The sequence below is a fragment of the Papio anubis genome, chromosome 19 (genome assembly GCF_008728515.1).
Source record: "Papio anubis isolate 15944 chromosome 19, Panubis1.0, whole genome shotgun sequence".
Lineage (NCBI taxonomy): Eukaryota > Metazoa > Chordata > Mammalia > Primates > Cercopithecidae > Papio > Papio anubis.
Window position 1 is genome coordinate 29696563 of NC_044994.1, and position 14906 is coordinate 29711468.

The window sequence follows — 14906 nt, forward strand, 5'->3', positions numbered from 1 at the left end:
ATTTGAGCTTCAGTTTCCCTGTCAGTGAAGTTGATATAATTCTTATCTGGCAGTTTTGCTGTAAAGATTCATTGAGATAGTCCAGTATAGTGTCTAAAATAGCATAGATGCCTAAATTCACTGTGAGTAGAATGTACCACTATTTTTTTTTTTTTTTTTTGGTTTGTAATTTTATTTGTTAAAATAGAGAACACAAAGAACTTCTGGCTTTCCACTACTGTCACAGCTGACTGATTGAGCTTTGAGCTTTGGCTGTGACCTGTTTCTACCTTACGTCGAGTTCCATTTAATCCACCAGCAAAGACCTGGTCTGATGTGATCACTATGGCTTAGGGTAGCAAAACTGGAGCTAGGCTCTGCTGTCCTCACTTCCTCAAAAGCACCCAGGGCTCAGCTCAGGCCTATCCCTGCACCCCAACCCCACCCCACTCCCCAGCTGCTGATCTCATTCTTTTGCCAGGGCCAATTATAATTAAAACCAGATTTGTAGGGAGAAACATGCGTGCACACACAGCCAAAGCCTGGAATTGCTTACCCAAAAACAAGTTCCCTCCTCCTTCTGCTCCAGTTCTTCTGCCTTACCAAGAGTAGGGGAGGGAGGTGGGGAGAAGAAATGGGATTTGCACTGGGTGTGCTGAAGCAAGGTGATCCTGGACAAATGACAGGCAAGCAGTCATCCTCCAACTCGCTGGTCTTGGACTAGCTCAGGGCAGCAGCCTCAGGTTGCCCAGTGGAGTCCAGCCCAGCAGTAGCACTTGGCCTTCCCTCCCTTGGGGTGGGTCACTGTGGGTTGAGCCCAGCACCATGGGGGCCAGGGCTGGGCTGCTTGCCCACTGTACCTCATTATGTATTCCTTCATTGTTTCCTATGCAAATTAAGTTAATGAGAATTAGGAACATAATGGAGCCCATTCACCGTTCTAGTCGCTGGAAAATGGGTTTGACTACCAATTTTCCATTACAGCTGTTTTGTAATTACCGTGGAATACTCTGAATTCTAATGGAGACGCTGAGCTGCCTGACAGCCTCTTGACTACTTTTTTTTTTTTCCGGAAGGTTGAAAAAAGGAAACTCAAACCCTATAACATAAAAGCCTTTCTATCAGAGTGGCTTGGTTTGCTTCTCCTATGAAGCTGTCCTCCACTGTTGCAGGAAGGATCTGCTCCCATCACTGGGGTCCTGACCTTTGCTGTGATTAGACTAGTTAACCTGTGGTGCCAGAGTTGTCCCTTGCCTTGCAAGCAAGCAAAGCAGAGTTTGCATTTACACTCAGCCAGGAGTGGCCCTATGGGGCGGGCCAGGGCAGTCCAGGGTCCAAGTGCACCACTGCTCCTTGATCACCTGCTACCCAGCCTGCCTCTCCCACCTAGGACTCCAACAAAACACCTCCTCACTCACCTGTTGCTGTCTGGGACACTTAGGAGTATAGGGGTTATCTTAGTCCATTTGGGCTGCAGTGTATTATAGACTGAGTAGCTTATAAACAACAGGAATTTATTTCTCAGAGTTCTGGAGGCTGGGAAGTCCAAGATTAAGGTGCCTGCAGACTCAGTGTTCGGTGAGGGCCTGCTTCCTGGTTCATAGATAGCTGTCCTCTCACTGTAACCTCACGTGGCTGAAGGGGTGAGAGATCCCTTTGGGTCTTCTTTTATAAGGGCACTAATCCCATTCCCAAGTCACCTAATCACCTCCCAAAGGCCCCACCTCCAAATGCCATCACATTGGGAATAGAGTTTCAACACATACATTGGGAGAGATGCAAATATTTAGTTATAGCATTTCACCCTGGCCCATCAAAATTCACGTACTTCTCACATGTTGTCAATTCAAAAGCCCAAAGTCTAAACTATCTTCTAAATATCATCTAATTCAGATATGGGTGAGACTCAAGGCATGAGTCATCCTGAGGCAAATTCCTCTCTAGCTGTGAATTTGTGAAATCAAACATGTCCTGTGCTTCCAAGATACCATGGAGGGACAGACAGAGGATAGACAATCCTCTTCCAAAAGGGAGAAATAGGAAAGAAGAAAGGAGGAAGAGGTCCTGAGCAAGTCTAAAATCCCACAGGCAAATTACATTATCCCTTAAGGCTCCTTGGCTTGATGCTTTGCTCTCTAGGCACACGGTGTTGGGGTTTCTGTCTTCTAGAACCACTGAGGCAGCAGTCCTGCCTCTGCAGCTTTGCTGGACATGGGTTGGGCCCCCAAGGCTCTGGATAGCCCTGTTGCCTCGGCTTTGGGCACAGTCCCTGCCACAGCTCTCATGGGAGGGAGTTGTGTGCCTGATGCTCTCCCAGGCTGCTATTGTATACTGGAGGCTCTATAGGTTTAGGGTCTCTGGGGGAACTCACCCCCACAGTTCTGGGCATTACCCTAGTGGGGTATATCTGTGGTGGTCCCAAACTTCCCTGTGGCCTTCCACCTGGGTTCCATGCCAGCAGCTCCAGGCAGTTCATCCTTTGGAATCTAGGTGGAGGTAGCTACACACCCAAAGCTTTGCTGGATACAGGGTAACCTCCACTAGGGCCCACTGAAGCCTCACTTAGGAGTGGCTGAATTGCTTGGAGCTGCAGTGTGGGGAGTGAAGCCAGTGATGGGAGGCAGTGTTGGGCAATGCAGGTGGTTACTCCTCTGCCTTTTTTTTTTTTTTTTGTAGCTTCTTTTGAGATGACTGACTAATCTCTGTTGGACGGTTATTTGGCCACACCCTTAGTATTCTCTCCTGAGTAGTCTTTCTCATTATTTTCAATGCAGATGGGCTGAAAGTGTTCCAATTCTTTAAGTTCAGCTTCCGTATTGATTAATAATTCTGTTTGTAAGTCATTTCTCTCTTTTCACATTTTACTCTAAGCAGTCAAAAGGGACTAGGCCACTCCTTCAATACTTTTAAAGATATTTTCTCTGCCAAATTTCCAGTTCTGTTGCTTACATGCTCTATCTTCCACCAAACACTAAGACATGAACACAATCCAGCCAAGTTCTGTGCCACTTTATAATAAGGATGGCCTTTCTTTTATTGTCCAACAAGTTCCTCATTTCTGATGAGGTCTGAGACCTTATCAGAATGGCTTTACCACCCATATTTCTACCATCATTCTGTTCCGAATTACTCAGATATTCTCTAAGAAGATTGAGGCATTCTCTACAGATCTCTTTTCTTTCTGAGCTCTCACCAGAATTGCCCTTAAAGATCTGTTTGCAGCAATGTTGACTTTTTCTAGCATGTGTCTCAAAACTCTCCAGCCTCTGCCCATTGCCCAGTTCCAAAGCTGCTTCCATATTTTTAGGTATTTGTTATAGCAATACCTCACTTCTGAGTATCAATTTTCTGTCTTAGATCACTCAGGCTGCTATAGCAAAGTACCATAGATTGGATGGTTTATAAGCATCAGAAATGTATTTCTCACAGTTCTGGAGGCTGAAAGACAATGACTGAAGTGTCAACAGATTTTGTGTCTGGTGAGGGCCTGCTTCCTGGTTCATAGATGGCCACCTCTTCTCTCATGTCCTCACATGGTGGAAGGAGCAAGGGATCTCTCTGGGGCTTTTATATAAGGACACTAGTCCTATTCATGAGGTCCTCTGTCTTCATGAACTAATCACTGCCCAAAGCCCCTACCTTCAAATGCTCTCACATTTGGGATTGGATTTCCACATACAAATTTAGTGATTGGGGGGGCATAAATGCTATAGAAGAAGTATTCTTTGCTATAATAATCCTCTCTTTTGTTTTATTTTAGCACTTACAAAGATTCTCCTTGATTAGACTTTGATAAGGCTCCCCTGAGACCTCTTCTCAACTAGGCCTAGACTTTGACTCCAATTTTTGCTGAACTTTCATAGATCAGTTTTATCAAGAATCCTACTAAGTGGCCAGGTGCAGTGGCTCAGGCCTGTAATCCGGGCACTTTGGAAGCCCGAGGCGGGTGGATCACGAGGACAAGAGTTTGAGACCAGCCTGGCCAACATAGTGAAACCCCATCTCTACTAAGAATACAAAAATTACCTGGGCGTGGTGGCGTGTGCCTGTAATCCCAGCTACTTGGGAGGCTGAGGCAGGAGTATTGCTTGAACCTGGGAGGTAGAAGTTGCAGTGAGCCGAGATTGGGCCACTGCACTCCAGCCTGGGTAACAGAGCAAGACTCTGTCTCAGAAAAAAAAAGAAAAAAAAGAATCCTACTAAGTAAGTTTGGGAAGGGCTCCTCCAGCTCCACATCTGATCACTTTTGATGTCTGATCAAATTCTTCATCCTCCATCCTTGATATCTGATTACTCGGACTTGCCTTCAGCAAAGATCTTGTTAGGTTAGTTTAGAAAGAATTCCCCTACCCTTGATGTCTCTTCTTAGTAATTTTCCATCCACCTACCTTTCACACCCACCCTACTCCTTGGCTAAATCCCCACTTGTCCTTGCTATATTCAGAATTGAGCCCAGTTCTATATTGAGGTCTCTTTTCCCCTATCACTGTAGTTCCTGAATGAAATCTGTTTTCACTGCTTTAACTACTGTCTGGCTCTAGTTTTCTTTAATAGCACCAAGGACTCTAGGAGGAAGGACATGTTAAGAGTTTAAACAGTTCAAAATTTTCCAAGAGTTCAGTGTGGCTGGATCGTAGGATGCAAGATGGTGAGGGTAGGGTTGACAGCTAGGAGCACTGAGGGAAGGGCATAAAGAGCCAAGATTTTATTCTTAAGGCTTCTTAATGAGGGAAGAAACATGATGAGAGGTTTAGTTTAGAAGGATATTCTGGCTACAGTGTGAAGAGGGGATTTGGACATAAGTACAGAGGGGTGGGTTGTTTTGGTTATGGTTCAGATAAAACCCAGGTAGGGGGCCATGACAGTTATACACTGATCCTTATTGATGAGGGAACCATGAAGGCTTTAACTAAAGAGGTAACAGCTGTGATAGAGAAATACGAATGGATTAGGAAGATGTTTAGGAGGTAGAACCAATGAGTTTGATGATCAATTGGATACATGTTGATTGCAGGGCAGTAGGGGACTTCAAGGGATATTCATTGGATTATTGAGTGATGCAATTCATCAAAATAGTAACAATATTGACAGTTAAAATTTATCGAGAGTATAATATGTGCCAGGCACTTCTGTTTTACATATAGAGCTCATTTTATCTTTACAATAACCAAATGAGGTAAGAACTATTATTAACCTTAATCATACGTGAAGAAGTTGCAATGTAGGGAGGTGAAAACAGATACTTGTTCAAGGTATCACAGTCAGGAAATGTTAGAGTCAGGACTCAAATCCAGGTGGTCTGGTTTCATAGACCAGGTGTGTTGGAAAAGGTATTTTCTCTGGGGTGTGTGTGTGTGTGTGTGTGTGTGAGAGAGAGAGAGAGAGGAGAGAGAGAGAGAGAAAGAGAGAGAATGAATGAGTTCTGATGTGAGTTGCTGCCTTTGCAACACCATAGTGTAGATTTCCGGGGTGCGGTTGGATAGATAAGCTGTAGTTTATGAGGAAGGGCTGGGATTGAAATATAGTGAGTAATGTGTCCTTGTCAAGACATAGGATTATACAAAATTTCCTAAAAGAGGTGAATGAGGAGACCTGGCCAATACCAGTGTTTTTGTGATACACTTAAGGAAAAGACTATAGAAGGCACTGAGTGAGAATATCACAAAAGTAAGGTGAAGGTTAGGTCAGTGAAAATTTTCCATAGCTTCCTTGGGCCCTACTTCAGCCCCTATGGCTCTTGGGCTAGGTGTGTGTTTTCAGCTGCACAATGGTGCAGCCAGCTTCTGCAGAATAGTTTTATTACTAGGGTCAGAGGCCTGTAATTGGAGGAAGTACGTGGTTGAGCTTCAAGTCCCCGAAATTTAGAAAAACAAGTAAGGATGCGTTTTCGGTTGGTTACTCATAAATTAGAACGAGAAACAAATAGTTTATTATGAGGTGATTCAGGAAGCTCCAGGAAGGGAGTGGTCTCATCTCTATTCCATGTTTTCCTGACTGCTCAGAAGTCATTTCTTAGTTTCAGCATTTTTTGCCACCTGGAGAGGCTGAGAAGTTTTAAAACCATCAAGTCCTGCTTTCTTTTTATTTAACAGTTCTTCCCTCAATTTACCTCTTTTCTCTCACATTTCACTATTAGCAGCAAGATGCTGCTGGCAGGGCCTTCAACACTTTGTTTGGAAATCACTTTAGCTGGATAACCAGGTTCACCCCTTACAACCTTTGCTTTCCCATTAAAGCAGATGACAATTTTGCTGATATTTCTGCCACTGTAATAAAGACCCCTCTTTTTTCCATATTCCAGTAATATGTTCCTTCCTTACTTGTGAGCTCTTACTGGCAGGCTTCTTGTTTCCATATTTCTGCTAACAGCCTATTCAGGGCAATATAAGCTTTCTCTATTATGCTCCTCAAAATTCTTCTGATCTCTACCCACTGCCTGGGTAGAATGCTGGTCTCAAGGCCACTGCCACATTTTTAGGTGTTTGTTGAAGTAGCATCCCACTTCTGGTACCAAATTCTTTGTTAGTCAGAGTTCATCTACACAAGAAAAACCAATAAGAGATATATACATGTATATATATATGTAAGAATTTGCTACCGGGCTACACAATTGTAGGAACTGGTTAAGCAGTCTCTGTAAGGCTGTCAACTCATCTAATGCCAGCGGCTGAGGTCCAAAAACAGGTAGTTGGGAAAGGAAGGTCATGAGCAGGCTGCAGTCCATAAGCACAAGCTGAGACTCTCTGAGCACGGGCTGAAACTTGTGTTCATACTTGTTGCCTCTGACCTTTGTAACAAGAAGCATCTTGAGCCCTCCATCATGGAGCTAAACAAATACAGCTAGAGGAGCCAGTGGAACTAAGGAGTACCAGGGGAAGGGAGATAAATTTCTCCATGCCACTGAAGTAAATAAACAGTTCAGCTATAATACATGTGAGCTACAAAATGGCTACCGCTTCATTTCTGCCTTCCTATTCCCCAAATTCTCCCAAGAATTTCACTTGTGGCCCCACAATTAGAAACATACAATAAAGAACATTATGAAAAATGTGGTTCATCCTACCAAATCAAAACATTACGAAGCCATCAAACATATGCTCCAGTTACACCAACTGCACTTTCCTTATCATACTTTGTATAACTGCACTCTGTTCCTGGACTACTTCCCTTCTGCCTCCTATCTCTGCCCCAATCTGTGCCCCAGCACTAATAGCCAGTCTTCTGTGAGCTAGTCCCAGTATGTCTCCATAATACCTGATACTTTCATTACAGCAACAGTCACTAGATATTTTTGTTTATGTGTCTATCTTCCCCACTGAATTCTATGCTCCTTAAAGTAATAGTCCATATTTTCTCTTACATCCCCCGAAGTTAATGCCTAGCACATCGTAGGTGCTTAATAAGTTTGGATGAATGAAGTAAGTCACAATGTCTCTAATCCTTAGTGTGTTTTGCATGAAATGGCCTTGTAACTCACGAGGCCATCATAACCATGAACTGTGATGGTGCATGTGCAAGTGCCCAGTTCTTGGTAGGTTATTTCAGAAACTCCAGAACTTCCCGCTTGGGCCTGGCCCTATGGTGTGGCAGATGGCCCCCAGAGGTCCCTCTACCTTAACTACTGTGCCCTGAAAACATCTTCATTCTGGAACCACCTAGGTCAGGGAGATGGCAAAATCTTTAAGAGTGCTATATGTTTTTCAAATTCAGAAAAGAGATGCACTGGTGAAATTCTCTCTTTCAGGAGAAAGACACATTCCTTGCACACATGGATTCCCCAGTCTGCTGGAGATAAAATGATCCTGACTTTGGAGGAACCATGGTCATAGGGATATGCTGTCTGTGTGCCTGAAGAGTTTGTGTGTCACTTAATCTAGATCATGCTCAGGGTAGTCAGCAGGTCAGGCTCAGATCCAGATAAGCAAGATGGTGTCTGGCTTTCTGTCATTTGTTTATTCAACACATTTATTGTGGACCCACAATTTTCCTAGTGCTGTATTAATTGCTGAGAATACAGAGGAGTTAATACATGTAAAATGTTTAGAATAGTGCTTAGTGCCTATAAACCCCTAAATATTTGCTATTCTTCTTCTTAAGTGGCACATACAGTTCTTAGTTTCTGCTTTATCTTTGTAGATAAGCAGATGTTATCTCTTCTCTCTCTTTCTGTCTCTGAGCACTTGGTTGGTTTCCATGAAGTATCATTTGAACTGATCATCCAGTGGATGCCTGAGAAATTGTTGTAATTTGTTTTGTACTTATGTGCCAGGAACTGTGCTACATAAATTTTACAAGACTTAAGATTTGTTTCAGCTGCACATAACAGAAAAACACGTCTGATTTCTTTCAGTCATCCAAGGATACCTAGAGGTAGTAACCAGGACTAGTATGGCAGTTCTACAATGCCATCAGGAACCCAAGGCTTTTTCTGTTTTTTGTTTGTTTGTTTGTTTGTTTGTTTCACTAGTTGCAAGGAAGACTGGGAAATGTAGTATATAGCTGGAGACATCATTGCCCTAAATAAAAATAGGACTCTATTACCAAGAAGGGAGAGGAGAATGGATATTGGGTGGCATCACAGTCTCTCACACCTGAGCATTTGATTCTGTCAGAAGTCGAATGATGACCTCTCCTCTGGATCCCTGGGTTCTTATGAAGCATGAGTATAATACAAGATGTCAACAGGTATTGCAAAGGTAAAATCCTTGCTTAAAAAATGGCTTAGTGGAGAGGTTGGGTCATTCTCTGACCAGTTATAGGGAGGCTTGCATGTTGGCATGCTGATTCAGAATAGATTTAGATGATTGACTCATAGAAATTTCAGATGTCCAGAGACAAAATATTGGCCAGACCTAATATTTCAGTTTACCTCTACTCCAGCCATTGAGGGAGAAAATTTCTGCTCTGCATCAAAAGAGAGACAGATGTCAGTTTGCAAAGGAAAGAAACAGAGGGCCAGTAGGCACCTCTTGCTAGGACCTAATTCGCACTCAGGGAACATTTGATCCACTGGGCTCTGAGGGAAGTTTAATTGAAATGCAAAAACCAAAGGTCAAAACCATGTAAAATTTAAAGGCCATTTTTACTATTTGACAAGGAACAAATTGTAACTTTATATTGCTTTTAGATGCAATTTTGTTCAGTGAAATTAGATTATACTCAACTAAAGCACCTTCTTTAGAGCTTTTAGATTAAATATTAGAACTTATTAGCAGGACCTTGATTTCGTCAGTAAATACCAAAGAAAATATTTGGTGGGAAATGCAGCTGCCTAATCTGCATTAATACAAACGAGAACTATTAAGCTTAGCTGATTAGCATATTCATATGTACTGTAGTCCCCATGTGTTTAAAATAGATTCTGCTAGATTCTGATTACAAACTCAGTGTATGTATAACGCTGTGAACCAGAGCCATGGCAATAGCGTGCCACTGACAAAGGGTGAGGAGCCCCAGCAGGAGGTAATTTTTGAGCAGAAAAATCTCAGAGTTGTTTCCATAACCAGCCTTATCTCAAAGTCTCTGAGAAGCAGATGAACTGACAGGCAGTAACCCAAGAAACAGCCTAGGTTCCTGGGGAACAAGATAGATAGGTCAGAACAAATGTGTGTGTGTGTGTGTGTGTGTGTGTGTGTGTTTAATTCATTTATTTGTTCATTTCTTCATTTGCTGAGCACATTTTTATTATTTACATATAATAATAAATGTATATTATTATATTGTCTATATGTATATTCTATAATAATATATGTATATTTTAGTAATACATATATAGTACAGAAATATGTTGTATTTTTATGTTTATCTTGTGCCCATCATATTGCAGGCACTGGGGTGATGCTGGTGACTGGTGAGAATAAGGGCCACCCTGAGAACAGGATTCATCTCCTCAAGGAGCTGGAGGAAGGGAATCCTGGCTTGCCAAATCTGGGGCTGATTTTTCAAATTCCCGCCTGATTCCCTGACCTAGTCCTTTCATAGCTGGGAGTGTTGGTCCCATGGGAGGTTCCTCTCAATGTGGAGAGCCAGGGGCAGGGAGTGGGGGCCAAGGAAGAGCTGCCTGGCTGCTCATGCCCTCATGGAGCCCACAGATGACTGCAGGAATGGCACTTTGTGTTCCCTGCTCCCCACAAGTGCGTTTCTTCTGAGTTTCCTGTTTCCATTGACATGACTGGAGGTGACTGTAGTTGATCAGTGAGGGGCTAACGTGCTTGGATGGGATGATGCAGATTGCTTACACATAAAGTAGCTGTGCCTTTATATTTGAAGGTCAGTGTCCTCTGGGAGGACAGCACTCTAAAGAACATGGTTACTTCCTTGTCCATGTGTCTGTCCAGGCCCGAGAGCATCCAGAGTAGGCCTGCGTTGAGGAAGTACCTTTTGAGATGGTGGGTGATGCTGGGGGTCTGCGGGATGGCGGGAAGGCAGCAAAGTATTCATTCTCCCAGTGACCCAGTTTATTTACCCTGCTCTTATGTGCTCTCGTCTTTCTGGTGCCCAACACGTGGAATTCCAGAATTCTGGTGCTGGAAACAATTGCAGACATTATTCTTTTCTATAGACTAAGAAACTGAGGTTCAGGGAAGTCCTGAGACAGGCGGAAGTGATGCAGTCCAAACCAAATACCACGTTTTCTGAACCTCAGACCAGCAGGTGAACTCCTGACAACGATTCCTAACATTTATTTAGTTTCCATTGATCCAAGCTGCCCTCTGCGTGCATTGTAACTACATGTAACAGGTTTTTAAGCTTTCAGAACTCCACATTTTGTGACTTTTCTTGAACCTGGCCATTCATTCATTCTTCTAACAGATATTTATGGAGCACTCCCATGTTTGAGGAGCTGTGCGAGTACTTGGAGTTGAAGCCGTGAGTAGAAAGACAAAGGCTCTGGGCTCAGGAGCTTATATTCTAGTGAGGAGAGTGACAATGAAGATGCAGCTGCCAGGTAGCGATACGTGCTCTGAGAAAGGGTGTGGCAGGGTCAGGGGGTGGAGAGTGACCAGGCTGTTTGTCCTGAGAGTGGGTGTGGGGTAGCCTTATTTATTGAGCAGATAAGGTGACATTTGAGCATCTGAAGGAAATAAGTAATGAGACATAGACTGTCTGGGGAGAGCGTATTCCATGTAGAGGCACGGAACATAGCTTGTTGGGGAGGAAGGTGTTGACAATGTGGCCCAAGGGAGGAGACAGCAGTAGAGAGGGTGGAGAGGAAGGAGGATCAGATTGGACATGTGCATGTTGTGGGGGAGAACATGCAGTTTATTATCCAGTCGGGGCCCTAGATAGTGAAAGGAGGTGCTATTAGTAATCGCACTAGGATGGACGTGAGCGCCAGGGTCTGAGGCAGGCCAGGGTGTGTAGCCACCTGCCATGAAGGCCAGTATGAAGCGTCGGCTCTTACTCCAGGTGGGTGAGGAGCCTTGGAGGCTCTCAGCAGAGGGCAGGAGTGGTTGGATCTTAGGTCCATATTGACTGGGAAGCTATCAGGTTTACTGGCAGATTGGATGAGGGCTGCAAGAGAAAAGGAGGGTTAAACACAACTCTACAGTCTGAACAACCAGAAGACAGAGTTGCCTTTACGGAAGTGCCAGGAGACTGCTGGAAAATAATATTTGAGGAGAAATGGAAGAGTTTGGTTGTTCATTACCTTTGATGCACGTTACCTTTGATGCGTGTTACCTTTGATGTTCTTATTTGACATTTGAGTGAAGATGTCATATTTAGTTAGAAGCAGGAGTCTTCAGGAGATATCCATCTATCTATTTGACTATCTATCTACCTATCTATCTATCCAGTATTGGAAGCCCTCAGAGCAAGGTGAGATCTCTGAGAGAGTAAGTACAGAGAAGAGAACAAGGACTGAGCCCGGGGCCCTGCAAAGTTTACAGATTAGAAGGACCAGCCCCAGAAAATAAGGCTGAGAAGAAACAGGCAGAGAGGTGGGAAGGAGGCAAGGGGCATGATGTCCTAAGCCAAGTGAGAAAAATATTTCTAGGATCTACTATAACCGGTTCAGGATATTTTGGGACAGTGACTTGGAGCAGCATTTGGTGGGAGAGGAGGGAAGCTGTGAGATGTCAGCTGTGAGGCCTGAGTCCAGGGCTGGTCCTGTGGAGACAGGCGTTGCAATGTCATGAGCAGTGTGTGTGTGAGTGTGAGGTGTGTGGGGAAAGGTAGTAGGAAACTGAGAAAATACCCCAAGCTGACCTGTCCCAAGGGAGTTGGAGCCATGAGTACCTGGGCAACCGGAGGTGAACACTCTTTGCTCTGTGGGTCACTAGTATCTCATGATAAGACCCCACCTGCACCTGTTGATACACCTTGTCCTCAGAGTGAGAGGCAAAGAAACACCACTGGGAAACCACAGACACGCAATCAGGACTTTTCTCCAAAGTAAGGAGAACTTAGGGTCAGGATTCGGAGATCAAATCTAGCTTCCTTGTTTGGCCTCTCTGAGTCTTTGTCCCTTTGCCTCTAAAACTTAGTATTTCCTTGCCTTATCTGAGCTTATGTAAGGGCTAAATGGGACATGCTATACGAAAAACAATTTATGGAGACCCAGTTCATTGTAAGAGTACAATGCATTCATCTTCTTCATCTTTGTAAGTTTTGCTACTCCTTTCTGTTTAAATTGAAACAGATGTGGAGGCTTGTTTTCTAGAGGAACAATGACAAAAACAAGGAACAGGGAAAGTAGTCTTTCGTTAGTGTGTACTCAGGAAATTTCAGGACAAAACAAGGAAGGTGATTGGAACGCGAATAAGATCGCTTCCAGCATGAGGATGACAGTGATGGAGGAGGGGAGGCTTCCTACTTGGACATAGCTTTGTGAGCTCCTAAAGACACCCAGCTCACGGTCTGCCCTTCTGGACAGGCTGCTGAAGGAATAGTGAAGTCTGGAGCTGAAACAGCTTCCTGAGCAGAAGTCTAGTTCATTTCCCCATGCTCAGGAGAGTGGCTTAGAAGCCACCATCTCTGCCTTTTTCAAACCCTGATGCTGTCTGTGACTGACTGTGGCAGGTGGGAAGCTCTGGGAGCTCCTATCCTGTCCTCTGTCCTTGCAGACACCCAGGGTGGGTGACCACAGCCTGTGAAGTAAGCCAGTCCTTAATCTATGGAGCACATGCCCGGATACAGGGACATGGGGCCATAATGGATGCCCCAAAATGCCTAATCCCCGTGGTTGGACCATGTCCAGATGATTTTTTTTTCTTTTTTTGAGACAGAGTTTCATTTTTGTCACCCAGGCTGGAGTGCAATGGCACAATCTTGGCTCACTGCAACCTCCACCTCCTGGGTTCAAGCGATTCTCCTGCCTCATCCTCCCGGGTAGCTGGGATTACAGGCATGCGCCACCATGCCAGCTAATTTTTGTATTTTTAGTAGAGACAGGGTTTCACCATGTTGGCCGGGCTGGTCTTGAACTCCTGACTTCAGGTGATCTGCCTGCCTCAGCCTCCCAAGTGCTGGGATTACAGGCGTGAGCCACCGCGCCCAGCCGAGGTGTCTTGTTTTTGATTAAAGGATGCTGCCTGGTCCTCGAGCCCACCCTCCAATCCTCATAGTCTCCCCTTGACATCAGCAGGGTCACTAAGGACTCAGATGACCAAGAGGGGGCTCTTCCTTGAGAAGGTGCAAGTAGATTTATCACCTGCCTAAAGGTCCTGCCCAGGGATAGGTGCTTGCGGGGACAGGGGACAGGGCAGGAGCGTTTCATTGTGGGGAGAGGGGAAGAGGGCGTGGTGGGGGGCATGGCCTCTGGAGTTGGGGCAGCCTACCGTCTGAATGGTCCAAAGGTCAGGCTTGTGGCCATGGGGTTCCCGGCGTGGGAGAAGGGTGGGGACTGAGTTTGGTTTTTACTAACGTCCACTTTGGCCTGTGCCAATCTTCCCCATGGCAGAGTCCCTGTTCATGCCCTAAGTTTAGACGTTTGCCAGAGCCAGCCTCAGGGCAGTGTTTCCCATGAGCACAGAGTTCTGGTTGAGCCTTCAGCTCCTTCAAGCTGAAGGACTGCTGAGAGCCTGCAGTGTGCTCCCTCAGGGCTGGCATTTTAACCACTTTTAGTGCTTAATTCTGCACAGCCTCCTACGTTATCTCATGGGTCAAACTCTTCTTTTCAAGCCCCAGAAGCAACAGGTGTGTCTCCCACCCCCTCCGCCAGCCCTTCCCTTCCCCCATTGCCCTGCTCCAAGGAGAGTCTGGTCCAGGGGTCAGGAGGCACCAAGGCTGTTTCAGTGGTGATGCTCCACAGTGACAGTTCAGGCACCAGCAATCAAGTGGCGGTGGTGGGGAGGTGCATTCCAGGCCCCATAACCTCAGAAGTCAGCTCGCGTGACCACCTTCCTTCTGCACTTTGGCCTTGCGGCTGGCGCTGTCTCTGCTCAGGGACCTGAATAAAGCCGAATAGGAAAGGAGTTCGCCTTCCCAGATGGAACCACCAGGGGGCAGTAGAGCACACTCGCAGGCTGCAGGCTGCCGGCCGCCTCAGGACCAGGAAAAGGCGGCGGAAGCTGCTGTGGCAGGGGAACCAGGCTAGGCGACCCTAGGGTCAGAAATCATATTCAGAGCACCGGGTCTCCTCTCAGAGAATGGCAGGACTGTGCATTGGCTTCAAATCAGCCAGCTTTTATCGTCACACGGAAGCTGCCCAACGCTAACAACCCCAGCAACCCCATCATCAGTTTGTTCTGGATCATCACCCTTATTTCACTGGCATGAAGAGCCCAGAGAGGTTGAGTAACTGCACTGAAGCCACACCGCCGTGAAAGTGGTCGAGCGCTGGATTTTTCACAGTGGGATTTTTTTAACGCCAAGGATCTTCCTCATTGCTTCACAACGGTTAGTCCAGTTCTCACCTGGGAAGAAGATGCCCAGGCCCCCTTCACACCATTATCAGAATCTCTTGCAGAAGGGAAAGGTCTTGC

At 45.3% G+C, this 14906-nt stretch overlaps 1 long non-coding RNA gene across 2 annotated transcripts in view; it reads left to right on the plus strand.

Moving 5' to 3' along the window:
* Positions 1-14906, plus strand: part of LOC110741795 — a 171555-nt gene that overhangs the window by 136176 nt on the left and 20473 nt on the right. The window lies entirely within an intron of this gene.